Source organism: Balaenoptera physalus, assembly GCF_965194825.1.
Source record: "Balaenoptera physalus genome assembly, chromosome: 14".
In the NCBI taxonomy this organism is placed as follows: domain Eukaryota; kingdom Metazoa; phylum Chordata; class Mammalia; order Artiodactyla; family Balaenopteridae; genus Balaenoptera; species Balaenoptera physalus.
This window is the reverse complement of record NC_138893.1, coordinates 66,440,402-66,456,215: the sequence shown is the minus strand read 5'-3', so window position 1 is coordinate 66,456,215 and position 15,814 is coordinate 66,440,402. Positions and strand designations below refer to the sequence as shown.

The 15,814-nt window shown below is 34.0% G+C and overlaps 1 long non-coding RNA gene across 1 annotated transcript in view; it reads left to right on the top strand.

Moving 5' to 3' along the window:
- LOC309642423 overlaps positions 1-15,598 on the top strand; it is a 364,292-nt gene extending 348,694 nt beyond the window's left edge. The window contains exon 2 of the long non-coding RNA XR_014253187.1: positions 9,088-15,598. This is a non-coding gene — a long non-coding RNA (uncharacterized lncRNA). The remainder of the gene's footprint in view (positions 1-9,087) is intronic.
- The last annotated feature ends 216 nt before the right edge of the window (positions 15,599-15,814 follow it).

The following is a 15,814-nucleotide window of genomic DNA, read 5'->3' as shown; positions in this document are numbered from 1 at the left end:
ATACTTACATTAAATGAAAATATTTTGCTTTGGCGTTTATCTTTTATCTTTGAAACAAATGATCCTCATACTATTGGTTGTCAGACTATATTTAACTAAGAAAAAATAAAAATTTGTTTTGTTTGATTACTCTTTAAATTACCTACTATACAAGTATATCATATGACCAACTTGTTAACGTAACTGAGTTTCGAAGACACAGAATCCCTCAAAAAAAAAAAAAATTCAGCCATATAAGATGACTGAAACAATGCTTTTATGGTCAACAAAGGAATTGATGAATGGCCTAATAACCAGATTTGTAAATAGAATTATTTTAAGTAGTTTAATCAGTTAGCTGAGTAAGAAAACATATTGTCAAAGCAGAATGCTCATTTTACATCTAGTTTTTATAATTTACTAGCTCCATGGATCAACTTGAAGAAATCATTTAACTGTCCTGGGGCTCTGTTTTACTGTTGTTAGTGTTGTTTAAATATATAAAATGAGAATGATAATTATTTAGCTATCTCAATGGGTTCCTTGGATCATAAAATAATATAGTTTATGTTAAATTAAGCTTAGTATAAGACATTACATGGATTAAATGCTCATATTAGTTAATATTTCATTAACATTTTATATGACCACAGGGTTATCTACACTGATATTTAGGGAGTCCTAGTTACAATCCAGGCTAAAGGTTGTCTAGGAAATATTATTTTCTTTATAGAGGCTTTACTTTTACAGCAGTTTTAGGTTCACATCAAAATTAAGGGGGAAGAATAGAGATTTCCCAGATATCTCCTGACCCTACACACGCATAACCTCCCCTATTATCAACATCCCTGACTGGAGCAGTATGTTTGTTACAATTGATGAACCTACATTGACACATCATTATTGTCCAAAGTGCATAATATACATTAGGGTTCACTTTTTGTTTTGTACATTCTTCAGGTTTAGACAAATGTATAATTATATGTATCCATCATTATGGAAAATAATGCAATATGTTCTGAGTAAAAAAAGTAAATAGCAAATTAAAATAAAATTCTAAATATACTCGTATCATACAGAAGAAGACTGGCAAGAAGTAAGAAAGGAATAGAAGTCGGGGGTTAGAAACAGAAAAAAACATAATAAAATGGTAGATCTTATGAATTCTTAGATTAAATGTTGATAATATTACTGTATAATGCCATACTGTATGGAGATCACAGAAGGCCCACTCCTGTCACCTTCCAGTCATTATCTGCATAATATATACTTTCCTGACACCTAACAGCATTCATCTTTTTTGTCTGTTCTAAAACTTCATATGATCAGCATCTTACAATATATAGTCCTTTGTGTCTGATTTATTTCACTTTACATTTTTTTTGTGACATGCAGCCATATTGTTGCTGGAAGTTATTTACCATTTATTTTCATTTCTGTATAATAATCCACTTTACAAATAAGTCAAATACATTTATTTATTTTTCTGTTAATAGGCATTTATGAAGTTTATAGTTTGAACAGTTATGAATAGTGATAATATGAACATCCATAATACACATGCACACACACATTTTAAACATATGTAAACATTACAGTAGAGCATATACGTAGAAGTGACATTGTTGCATCATAGGCTATGATATGTTCACCCCTGCAGTTACTGGCAGTTTTCCAAAGTGGCTTTATCAATTTAACTTTTTGTCTGCAGAAAAGCTGTTTCTGGAATGCTTCACATTATTGTCAAAACTTGGTATTTCCTGATTATTTCAGCCATTCTCTTTTGCATGTAGTCATATTTTATTGCAACTTTATTTTGCATTTTCCTGATGTCTACTGAAGATGAGAAGTTATGTATTTATTCATATTTATATCTAGTTAACCCAGCATCATTTATTACTAAAACAAGAGTTTCCATTGCACTGAAGTGTCATTTTTGTCCTAAATCAAATGACTGAATGTATGTGGTACAATTATGAATTGTTTATGCAGTTTCGTTGATCTAAATTTTTCTATTCCTACATCAGTCATATTTGTCAATATTAACATAGCTTTAAAATTTGACTTGATAGCTGTTAGTATTTTTGTTCTTTTTTTCAGTTTGTTTCTTCTTTCTTACATTATTATAGATCCTTTGTTTTTTCACATAAATTTTAGAAACAACTTGTATGTTCATATACATACATAGTCACACGCTGCAAAATTTTATTTGGATTTCTTAAAATACCTATATAATTTGGAGGAGAGGAATAATATCTCTACTATAGTGAGTCTGAATCTATGATCATAGTATCTGCCTCTTATTTTGTTCTCTCAAAAATTTATTTAAATAATATTTTTTGCATTCTGTGTATAGAAATAAAGGGCATCTTTGTTAGATTTATTCCTAAATGTGTGATCATTTCAATGCTATAGTAAATAGTATTCTCTTTAAATGTTTATTTAATAATTAATTAATTTTTTAATCATGATGATAGGCATTCTCCTATTCTTAGAAGGAATTTCTTCATTATTTCATCAGCTAGTATGATTATTTTATAGATTTTTATAGATAATCTTTATCATACTAATGATGTATTATTATTCCTAGTTTTTCAATTTAGAATTTTGTCAAATAAATTTCTGGAATCTACCTAGATGGTTAAGCTTTCTCCTTTTTGCTAATATGTTGAGTCACAAAGATTAATTTTCTAATGTTAAACAACTTTTACAATAAGATCCACTTGGTCATGATTCATTGCCTTTTTCTATGTTAATGAAATCAACTTTCTATACTTCATATAAGATAGGATTTTTCATCAGTAGTCATGAGAAATATTGTTCTATAATTTATGACTTTTATAATCTTTGTCATGTGTTTGTTTTGTTTTGTTGGGTTTATCTCTGCCCCCTAAAATCAACAATTATAACAAAAAGCTTCATTAAATTAACAGCAGGCAAAAACTTGCACAGATACTGTATAAAAAATAGAATTATATACAAATGGACAATAAGCTCCTGAAAAAGTGCTGATCATCATTTTCATCATAGAACTGGAAATTAAACTGCAGTAAGATAGCATTTCATACTCACTGTGTTCGGATTGGTGAGTGACCAGACCGAAAAGTGGTGGGAAATCCTGTTTCAATTTACTCCTCCCTCTAGGACTTTACATCTTATTTGGTGTTCTCAAGCCCAACCCCTACTGAGGCTTCCTAACCTACAGCTTGAGGCTTTCAGGCAGGCCGCTTTGTTCTTCAGAGGCTTTGCCTTAACTCTTTCACTTCCAGTCCAGCTCAACTTTCTCAATTCATTAAATGACTTGGTGGGCAAAACAACTCTAATTCTAAACCTCTAGCCAAAATACAGGATGGATTAATGCCTTCCAGGTCAGCTGTAATTCTCAATGTACCTCTAAAAGCTTGCCTTTTTGAAGTTTTTCTCCTCCTAAACATTGTCCCTTCTGCAACTTTCTGATGCCTTCAAATATATGTTTACTGTGTAAGTGGGAACTTTGGTCTGCCAAATACTATCCAATCCTACCAAGTGCTATTAAGAAGTATCATTCTTTCACAGTATATATTTAATGTAAAAAATCTTTTTTTTGGTATGTAGCATAGGGAAGTTGAAAAAAATTAAATGCCTACTGTGTACCCAGCCCTTTTTCAAGCAATAGGGGTACAATAATGATCGTAAAAGATGATATTCTGATCTTCATGAATCTTTTCTACGATGAAAAACAAAGATGTAACCAAGTCAGCCACACAACAAATGCGTCATAAAAATAAAAATGAATATTCTGACCTGGAAAATATTTTCTTATTTTTTGTAAGACTATATTTAGTAATTTTATTAGCCAAATTATGCCTCATCCTATCACAAACATTTCATCTTTTTCCCAGAGAAAATTTCAGACATAGGAATTTTAATGTCTAAAGGATTTTTGTAGAAGGAATAAAAATTCTTTAAGAAGTGTCTCCTGTTAATATTAATGACTGCAAAAAATAACACCATATAAGAACGTTAAAAATAGTCTTGTGTATACCTGACACGTTCTATGGTTGAATCCCCTATACAAGAAACTAATCTTTTTTTTTCTTTCCTCTTTAAATATGTGCAAGAAGCATGTGGATAACCCAATTATTAACAGTTGGCACAAGGTAAGAAGTAAATATTTAAGGACTATTTAATGCTAGGGAGCAATATACATCCCGGCACATAGGGAATTAACCATGAAGCTCTCATTAGTTTTAATGAATATCTGTGGCCAATCTGGAGTTTTCACATTGAATCAGCACGAAGTTACTTAGCACAGGTGTTTAGTTGTCAGTGGATCTAACATTCAATGTGAATAGATTAAAAGATCCCAGAATAAAAACTTATCATTTGCAAAGATAGAAAGTTCTGGAAAACAACATTGTTACGTTAAATTAAAAAATTTAAGAAAACTTGAAGAGTCTATTGAAAAAAACTTGGCTCCATCTCATTTAATAAATTTATGTGTAGACGTAGATGTATGTTTTTGTATGCTTAGCAGTAATGCATTACAATATTTAAAATTTTATAATGTCAGTATTTTTTATTATGTATGTTTTAATTTTTGGTACTATTAATTGTATTTAAATATATTTAATAGAATAAAATTCATTTTCTGATACCTAAGCTCTAAAACTTTCTTCATTAATATGTTTGCAATAGAATGTCCCCAATATACTAGGGGATGTTTCAATGAGTGTGCGTGCATTTGTGATTTTTACCTTGTTCAAGTGAGGTAGCAATCTCCTTATCTTGTTATGTAAAACAAGGTAGTAGTAAATAAGCACAGCAACAAACATATGTAGACTGCCTTTTGCTACTCACATTTATCTAAATATTTCACTATTTTGTATACAAGATTTGCAGAAATCACCAAAAAAAAAAAAAAAAAAAACTTGATACGGTGTCCTGGAAACTCCAGAGAGTTATTCAGTTTGTATTTTACAAACTGTTGACGAAATATCTCATAGTGACTGCTGCTTCTGAATGTATCACATATACTGTCTTAATGAGTTTGAAAGTTCATTTGTTTTTAGTATTTAAACTTTACTCCACTGTTTGTTGTTCTCATTTTTCTGGCAGTTATATTACATATGATTTGCTGTTAAAGAATCATCAGGTGTCCAACCATTTTAAAAAATCGCATTCATTTGAAGATTGCAAAATCTGCATTGAGAAAGTGTGGTTAGTTTTGTCAGAGGAAAGCCAGTATGTTCATTAGATCAAATGTCTGCTTATTTGAAGATAAAAGTTCCTATTACTATACATTGTGTGATGGGCAGGCTGTTTAACCTCGCTGAACCTCTGACTTCTGATAGATAGTAGATATAATAGTAATATGTGTGTTTTCCGGATAAAAGGACACAAAGGATGGACTCTGGCATTTAAGAGCTCAATAAACATTGACTCTTCTTATGTTTCTCATACTTTTGCAAAAAACAAATCGCTTTTACAGCATAGGTTGTCCCAATGTCATGTTTCTGATTTTCTAGGTCTGTGTTAGGGCTTGGGAACTTCATATATAAAAAACAAAATCTAGATCAGTTTATCTCTAAAGCTCATTCTCTTTTGCTTCCACAATTATTCTGCCTAAAATACATGACTTTTGCCTTAAAGAATGGCAATAATATATTCCCTGTTACTGAGAACAGTTGTTCACACCCCTCACAACTAAGATCGAATGGGCTCAAAGCAATCACATCAACCACTCCTCAAAAGTTAAATATATCGGAAGAGTATCATAAAAATTTTAAGGAATAATATTTACTCAACGTCAAATGCTGTATCTAGACAAATCATACTCCAATAATTAAGATGGGATAAAGACACTTCAGAGACCTAACCACACCCAGAAACTTGAAAAAGAATTATTACTGAAGAAAATATCTAAAAATTCAGAGTAAAATGTGCTAATTTGTGCAGAGCAAAGAAATTGGTAAATGGGAGTAAATCTGAAAAAGCCATGACTTAAAAAATAATAATAGTGAATATGTTTGAAGTATTTAGATATAAGCTGGAATTAAAAACCATGCTCAGAGTAATATGGAGATGGCATGTGTGTAACCACATCTGAAGCAACGTTGGGCCTCAGGGAAAAATTGGACTGTCACTAGCAGAAACAGAATGGAATTACAGGAGATCTGCCTTTAGTCGCCCTCCTGAGATTAGCATATTCAATTGCAACACCTTTTCCGGCCCATTTCTCCACTGGTTATCTCAGAGTTTAAGTGATTTATGAGTTAGCTGAGGAAGAAAGTCATCTGTTTGAGAAAATAATCTATGTAATAAGATAAATAATAAAAGTAAAGATTTAACTGAGGGTCACATGATACAAGTATTAAAATTAATGAAAGCTCAAAGTTTGCTATGTTGAATTTGTTATTGATAAATAAAATAAGATTCCTGATCATTAACCTTACTGACTCATTATAATTGCTGAAAATGAGTGTTATTGGCATCTTTATTCCTATTTTGAATATCTTGTATTTATAAATACATAATACAATGCATGGAATGCATTAAGTGCTAAGTAAATATGAAAAATGATGATAGTATTGAAAAGTAGGAAACAATTTTCAGATTTCTTAAGAATGCAGTTATCTCCTTCTCTCCCATTTCATTACCCTTCTTCTCCCCATTTTTCCTTCTCCTCCTTTTTCTTCCCCTACTCCCCCTCCTCTTCTTCTTCCTGCATTATTACCTGATTTTTTAATTTCTTCTGACCTTCCATAACAGAAATTTAAATTTTATGTTTTAGGCATTTGGATTAAGAATATTGAGTTGTATGACTATTAGTCAACATGAAATAATGAATATTATACTTGATCTTTTTATCCCCCAATGATAATTAAGGAAAACATGACAGTTTTATTCATTAAACAAGCCATAGTCAGCTAGCATACTTGCAAGTGTTGTCATAGGGATTGTAGAACTATCAATATATTATTAAATGGTTACAATTTCCTTTTGATGTGTGTTTCCATTATCTACTAGCTGTATTTGTCCATCATATGCCAGTTATAGATATCTCATTCGTGAAGGGTGAAAAGTTGGCAAATAAAATTTGACACTAATTTGTGAACACACTATGAAATATTTTTTAAGGAAATGTATCTTTTATTACCAAAGAGACAAAATTAAGAGATAGTATTTTATGTTGGATATCAGAAAGCAGTAGTAAAGAATTATGTGCTGAGGTCCAAAATGATGATTTTAAAGAGAAGACAAGAACTGTGAAAGGTTGTTTCCCAGATTGGTAATAAACATTGTAACATTCTATCCTGGATTTTGAACTGATGTTACAGATTGAATAACAACTGCTCCCACCTGATTTCATAGTCATGCTTGAGGAGGCATACTTTTGATATATTCCTCCCAACTTGGAGAGTGAATAATTGGAATTAGAGAACAGACTATTTAGACAATGTTGTTTTGAGTCTAACTTATTATCCAGAAACAGGCATATGTATTCACAGTCTTTGCCACATGGTTTTGTGGTTCTTCCCACCAAATCTATTGTGATTTGTTTCAACTATTAAAAAAAAGGCATAAGTGACATTGTGCCACTTCTGAGCCTAGGCCTTAGGAAGCTTTTGATGTTTCTGCTTTCTCTTTGCATCTCTGTCATCAACATGAGAAAACATGCTGAGGTTAGCCCACTAGTTCTAGGGCATATAACTTTTCATTTGGTAACTTGTTAAACAGGCACATTTAATTTTCATAATTGGGCTTGCCAGCACAAACAGAAACAAAGCATGAGTGTGTGCCAAATCTGGTTCTGTATGTCCTTAGTCATTATCGTAGAGCTAGGTTCACCATTCCAAGTGTTAGTTAAATACACTGAATTAGCTCAAATTTTAATATATATAATAATCATTTAATGCCAGTAATTTTGTAGTTATGCCCAACTTTAAGAAAACTTGGTAAAGAGAATCCAGGATATTTCAATGACACCACCTTGTAGAAGAAAACGATGTAATTTCAGTCCTCTTACACAGCTGCTGTAGTTGATTGATTTATAGGTGACTTTTAACCAGTGTGATTCATAATTTAATATGTAATTGATGCTATGTATCTTGTGCTTTAAAAATGGGGAATTTTGTGCATAGATATCTTCATAATTGTCATTAGGAAATCAACATAGATTTTATTTTATCAGTCACATACTGCATCAAAAATGCTGTGCTGTTTTATGGGTATTCCAAACTCCATGTTTTTAATATTGCTCTTACATATATGTTAGCAGATCACCCACCATAACAATTAAAACACAATTATCATGTATGAATTGCTGTTTTTATATTCTCAGATATTATATAATAAAGCTCCAAAACCCATCATAACATAATAAGCCTGAAATAATTTTAGGTCTCCTGTTTGCTTGGCTGATTTAAAATTGTTTTTATTCTTAAATTACAATATCAGTAATATCTAGCTTAGTTGGGTGAAGTATTTTACTTTTGATTGTTTGTATGCTTTTTCATTCCCTAGAAAACAGAGGATAGTTTGTTTTCTGTAAAAAAGTTCTCTAAATAAGATAAACCGAAAGCTTTGCTCAACATAGATTGGAAGGTGTTCACGTGAATGGTAGGCAGTTAAAGCACATAAAGATGTTTAAGAAAACATTATTGAGTTCAATTTGGAAGACACAGGTAGAAACTTATTCTTTTTTTTTTTTTTACCTAGATCTTTTTTTTTTATTGGAGTGTAATTGCTTTACAATGTTGTGTTAGTTTCTGCTGTACAATGAAGTGAATCAGCTGTATGTATACCTATATCCTCTCCCTCTTGGACCTCCCTCCCACCACGCCCCCCCATCCCACCCATCTAGGTCCTCACAGAGCACCTAGCTGACCTTCCTGTGCTTTATAGCATGTTCCTGCTAGCTATCTGTTTTATGCATGTTAGTGTATATATGTCAATCCTAATCTCCCAGTTCATCCCACCCTCCCCTTCCTCCACTGCATCCACATGTCCGTTCTCTACATCTATGTCTCTATTCCTGCTCTGCAAATAGGTTCATCGGTACCAATTTCCTAAATTCCACATATATGTGTTAATATACATTATTTGTTTTTCTCTCCTGGCTTGTAGGTCCATCCACATCTCTACAAATGATCCAATTTCGTTCTGTTTTATGGTTGAGTAATATTCCATTGTATATATGTACCACATCTTCTTTATCCATTCATCTGTCATTGGACATTTAGGTTGTTTCCAGGTCCAGGCTATTGTAAATAGTGCTGCAATAAATATTGGAGTACATATGTCATTTTGAATTATGGTTTTCTCAGGGTATATGCCCAGTAGTGGGATTGCTGGGTCATATGGTAGTTCTAGCTTTAGTTTTTTAAGGAACCTCCATACTGTTCTCCATAGTGGCTGTATCAATTTACATTCCCACCAACAGTGCAAGAGGGTTCCCTTTCTTCACACCCTCTCCAGGATTTATTGTTTGTAGATTTTTTGATGATGGCCATTCTGACCGGTGTAAGGTGATACCTCATTGTAGTTTTGATTTGCAGTTCTCTAATAATTAGTGATGTTGAGCATCTTTTCATGTGTTTGCTGGCCATCTGTATGTCTTCTTTGGTGAAATGTCTATTTAGGTCTTCTGCCCATTTTTTGATTGGGTTGTTTGTTTTTTTGATATTGAGCTCCATGATTTGTTTGTATATTTTGGAGATTAATTCTTTGTCTGTTGCTTCACTTGCAAATATTTTCTCCCATTCTGAGGCTTATCTTTTCGTCTTGTTTATGGTTTCCTTTGCTGTACAAAAGCTTTTAAGTTTAATTTGGTCCCATTTGTTTACTTTTGTTTTTATTTTCATTACTCTAGGAGGTGGGTCAAAAAAGATATTGCTGTGGTTTATGTCAAAGAGTGTTTTTCCTATGTTTTCCTCTACGAATTTTATGGTGTCTGGCCTTACATTTAGGTCTTTAATCCATTTTAGTTTATTTTTCTGTATGGTGTTAGGTAGTGTTCTAATTTCATTCTTTTACATGTAGCTGTCCAGCACCACCTATTGAAGAGGCTGCCTTTTCTCCATTGTATGATCATGCCTCCTTTGTCATAAATTAGGTGACCATATGTGTGTGGGTTTATCTCTGGGCTTTCTATCCTGTTCCATTGATCTATATTTCTGTTTTTGTGCCAGTACCATACTGTCTTGATTACTGTAGCTTTGTAGTATACTTTAAAGTCAGGGGGCCTGATTCCTCCAGCTCCGTTTTTCTTTCTCAAGATTGCTTTGGCTATTCAGGGTCTTTTGTGTTTCCATACACACTAAAATTTTTGTTCTAATTCTGTGAAGAATGCCATTGGTAGTTTGATAGGGATCACATTGAATCTGTAGATTGCTTTGGGTAGTATAGTCATTTTCACCATGTTGATTCTTCCAATCCAAGAACATGGCATATCTCTCCATCTGTTTCTATCATCTTTAATTTCTTTCAGCAGTGTCTTATAGTTTTCTGCATATAGGTCTTTTGTCTCCTCAGGTAGGTTTATTCCTAGGTATTTTATTCTTTTTGTTGCGATAGTAAATGGGATTATTTCGTTAATTTCTCTTTCTGATTTTCCGTTAGTGTATAGGCATACAAGAGATTTCTGTGCATTAATTTTGTATCCTGCAACCTTACCAAATTCATTGATTAGTTCTAGTAGTTTTCTGTGGCATCTTTAGGATTTTTTATGTATAGTATCATGTCTTCTGCAAACAGCGACAGTTTTACTTCTGTTTTGCCAATTTGGATTCCTTTTATTTCTTTTTCTTCTCTGATTGCCATGGCTAGGACTTCCAAAACTTTGTTGAATAAGAGTGGCAAGAGTGGACAACCTTGTGTTTTTCCTGATCTTAGTGGAAATGCTTTCATTTTTTCACCATTGAGAATGATGTTTGCTGTGGGTTTGTCATATATGCCCTTGATTATGTTGAGGTAGGTTCCCCCATGCCCATTTTCTGGAACGTTTTTCTCATAAATGGGTGCTGAATTTTGTCAAAAACTTTTTCTGCATCTATTGAGATGATCATATGGTTTTTATTCCTTAATTTGTTAATATGGTGTATCACATTGATTGGTTTGCGCATATTGAAGAATCCTTGCATTCCTGGGATAAAAACTACTTGATCATGGTGTATGATCCTTTCAATGTATTGTTGGATTCTGTTTGCTAGTATTTTGTTGAAGATTTTTGCATCTATCTTCATCAGTGATATTGGTCTGTAAGTTTCTTTTTTGTGATATATATGTCTGGTTTTGGTATCAGGGTGATGGTGGCCTCATAGAATGAATTTGGGAGTGTTCCTCCCTCTGCAGTTTTTTGGAAGAGTTTGAGAAGGATGGGTGTTACCTCTTCTCTAAATGTTTGATAGAATTCCCCTGTGAAGCCATCTGGTTCTGGACTTTTGTTTGTTGGAAGATTTTTAATTACAGTTTCAATTTCATTATTTGTGATAGGTCTGTTTATATTTTCTAATTCTTCCTGGTTCAGTCTTGGAAAATTGTACCTTTCCAAGAATATGTCCATCTCTTCATGGTTGTCCATTTTATTGGCATATAGTTGTTTGTAGTAGTCTCTTGTAATCCTTTGTATTTCTGCGATGTCAGTTGTTATGCCTTCTTTTTCATTTCTAATTTTATTGATTTGTGTCCTCTCCCATTTTTTCTTGGTGAGTCTGGCTAATGGTTTATCAATTTTGTTTATCTTCTCAAAGAACCAACTTTTAATTTTATTGATCTTTGCTATTGTTTTCTTTGTTTCTGTTTCATTTATTTCTTCTCTGATTTTTATGATTTCTTTCCTTCTACTAACTTTGGGTTTTCTTTGTTCTTCTTTCTCTAGTTGCTTTAGGTGTAAGGTTAAATTGTTTATTTGAGATTTTTTTTGTTTCTTGAGGTGAGATTGAATTGCCATAAACTTCCCTCTTAGAACTGCTTTTGCTGCATCCCATAGGTTTTAGGTCATCGTGTTTTCATTGTCATTTTTTTCTATGTATTTTTTTAATTTCCTCTTCAATTACTTCAGTGATATCCTGGTCATTTAATAGCGCACTGTTTAACCTCCATGCATTTGTGTTTCTTAGAGCTCTTTTTTCCGTAATTGATTTCTAATCCCATAGCACTGTGGTCAGAAAAGATACTTGTTACAATTTCAATTTTCTTAAATTTTCCAAGGCTTGATTTGTGACCAAAGATGTGATCTATCCTGGAGAATGTTCCATGTGCACTTGAGAAGAAAGTGTATTCTGCCACTTTCGGGTGGAATGTCCTATAAATATCAATTAAATCTATCTGATCTTTTGTGTCATTTAAAGCCTGTGTTTCCTTATTTATTTTCTGTTTGGATGATCTGTCCATTGGTGTAAGTGGGGTGTTAAAGTCCCCTACTCTTATTGTGTTACTGTTGATTTCCCCTTTTATGGTTGTTAGCATTTGCCTTATGTATTTAGGTGCTCCTGTGTTGGGTGCATAAATATTTATAAATGTTGTATCTTCTTCTTGGATTGATCCCTTGATCATTATGTAGTGTCCTTCCATATCTCTTGTAACGGTCTTTTTTTTAAAGTCTATTTTATCAGATACGAGTATTGCTACTCCAGCTTTCTTTTAATTTCCATTTGCATGGAATATCTTTTTCCATCCCTTCACTTTCAGTCTGTATGTGTCCCCAGGTCTGAAGTGGGTCTCTTGTTGACAGCATATATATGGGTCTTGTTTTTGTACCCATTCCACCAGTCTGTGTTCCCCCCTGATCCTCTGATCCCAGAGAGACCCTCTCCATCTGCCTCTCCTCTTCTCCACCCCACCCCAGGACCAACGCAGCTGGAGGGGGCCCCAGAAGGCAAAGGACCCAGTCTGGACCCCCAGCAGCCTTCCTGGGGCCTGAGTGGGCAGGGGAAACACCCGCCACACCTCCTCTGATCCTCTGGTCCCTGAGGGGCCCCCCCAACCATCCATCTCTCTTCCTCTTCCCCCCTCCTCCCTCCATCCCACACCCCCTAGGACCCACACGGCCAGAGGGAGCCCCAGAGGGTGGAGGACCAGGCTCAGGAGCCCAGCAGGCTCCCCTGAGCCAAGTGGGCAGGGGAAACACTAGGCGTGCTCTCCCCAATCCTCCAAGCCCCTGAGGGTTCCTCAGCAGCACCGGTCCTGTCCAACCTCCATTTCTCCTCCCCCCTCACTCCCCCCAACGTCCTACTCAGTCACTCGGGGGTTCCTCCCATCTCCTTGGGCATCAAGATCCCCCCTAGAAACTTATTTTTTTAATCATTTTTTACCAGTACTGGCACTACAGTTACTGTTGCTGCAACTTCTACTGTTACATCAGGGGGTTGATTAATCTGAATCTGAAGATCCTAATTACAAGAAATAGCAAAATTATTTGAGAACTATATTGGGAATTTATATCATAATTAACATTATTGATTGTTTTATCTTTAAAAAGATACAGTTAGCCCTCCTCAATGCTACTGAGTAATGTTTTTGTCTAATTATTTTGGCTATTGCCTAACAGAGTGCTTGAAATGTAGTAGTAACCCAATAAGCTTTTGTTAAATAAGTGGAAGATAATCACATGTATATAGTATTTCTGAAATAATACTCTAAAGACTAGTTAAGATCCCTTCTTTGCATCAATTTTTAGGAAATTATGGAAAATATTGGCTATGTAACACAGACTTAAGTTTAAATTTCTGATGCCTCAGTCTCCTATAAAGGAACAATATTTGTTCTTAATGTATCAGCTGCATTGATCACATTGCATTTGTGTTCTGTGAATGTCAATGAATTTTATTTGGGTTATATGAATTCATGTCTTTAATTTATCCCCTTCTTCAAGGTTAGGGTTATGGCTATCACAGAAACTTATTCTCTTTGTATGTACCAACCTACAACTACACCATTTCTGCAAATGATCCTTACATTTAAACTAATGCAAAATTCTCAGTGGATGAGTTTCAGATATTCAAGTTTCTATAAATCAATCTTCTTCTTAATCTGCTGCAGAGATGGAATTCTTGATGTTTAGATCTGTTACAGAATGCTCCTACCCTTCATTTCCTGTTGTCTGAAGGGGAAATTATTAAGCAGTCATTTGTGTGTGTGATGATTATGTTTCGATTTTGTAAGTTTAAATTGACAGTTACGAAACTTGTGAGATTTTATCATATTTCTCATACAAATTTATATTTAGATCATAAATAGGTTGTAAAAATGTTATTTCTTCCAAAACTCAATTATAACCATGGTGTTTTGTTTAGCTTTTCATCTTTCCTTTACAAATTTATATAATCCTCCTAAACGTCATAAATACTTCAACTCAAAGTGATATAATTAGTTGTCCTGGATCAGGTTACCTGTAAGCAAACACTGAGATGAGGTTGTATCTGAGAGTGATCAGTTCAAAATGTGTTCCCAAAAGAAACTGGTAAGGGAGTCTGAGAAGCAGGATAGTGAAGAGGAGGAAGAAAAGCAAAGGTGTTACTTCATGTGACATTCCAGTCTTGGCCCGATTTTGGAAATGTTCTGGAGTGTCAGTTTGACTACAGAGTTTCTTCTAGCTTGAAGTGAGGAAGCTAAGATTTTCATATTCTTGCATCAGTCAGTGACTGACTGTGAGCGAACATTCTACCTCTCAGGCATTTGTTCAAAGTGGTTCCACTTGTCCAAGTTTACTTTCTGAGAAGTTTTGAAGATTTGAGCCATTAGGAAAGGAGCTGGGAGTGGATTTGTGTAATCAGTAAAAGGAATTTGAAGGGGATCTGGTTAGAATACTAACACATTCTACAGTAGTCAACCTCTTGCACGGCCCAAATCCACTTGCTTCTCAAATTGAGTACATCCCATTCAGTCTCAGAATGCACAGGATTTTTGTTAGCTACAATTTAGGGGAAACCTGCAAAAGATTTAGTAAAATGAACTAACTACAGCTCTTGCAACTGCAGTTGGTCCTGAGGCTATGACTAATATTCATAATTTCTTTCTCTACTCTCCCTTCTAAAGTCTTCTCACCTTAAATTAGCATTTATTCAGATCTGCGTGGGTTGTACTGTGGCAGGGATGACCCAGATTTTAATCCCTGAAGGCTTTGAGCTGAAGGTTATCATGAAGCACAAAGAGATACCCAACAGATAACTAATCAATAACAGTATTTCTCCCTACCCCTGTTAGAGAACAACAAGTTTAACTCACAATGATCAGGGTAAATCGCTCCTTCCAGTAGAGTAACTCATATCTTTACTAGCTCATGTAAAGGAAGGTGAGCCCCCATGTCAGAATGTAGCTGTAGCTTTAAGTTTAGTAGGAATCTTAATTTATTCTTAGGTGGAAGTTCACCTTTGCATTTATTCTCTGATGGAATTAATGAGGCTATGCCCAATATATCTGCGCATGAGTGCAAAGCTGAATCTTCTCTGATGAAAACAGACATAAGGAAACGTTTAAGAAAGTACATTCTGCCCATCACATGCACACGAGTGCATGTGTGCACACACACACACATAGACACTCATATATCTGAAGTTTCAGAAGAAGAGGAGAGAAGCAATATTTGAAATTATAATGTCCATGTATTTTTTTAAGAACTGATGAAAGTTAAAGAAAATGAAGGACTTTTGTAAACCCCAAGAAGAATAAGCCAGTAAATAAATACAAAGGAAACCACACCTGGGCTTATTATGATACAATTATGAACATGAAATGTAAAGAAAAATTTCTTAAAGTAGCCAGATGGCAGAAATGGAGGAAAAATACTTTGAAAAGAACATTAGGATGATATCTTATTTTGTAAAGGACAGAATAGAATAAAAAAGAAAAAGGA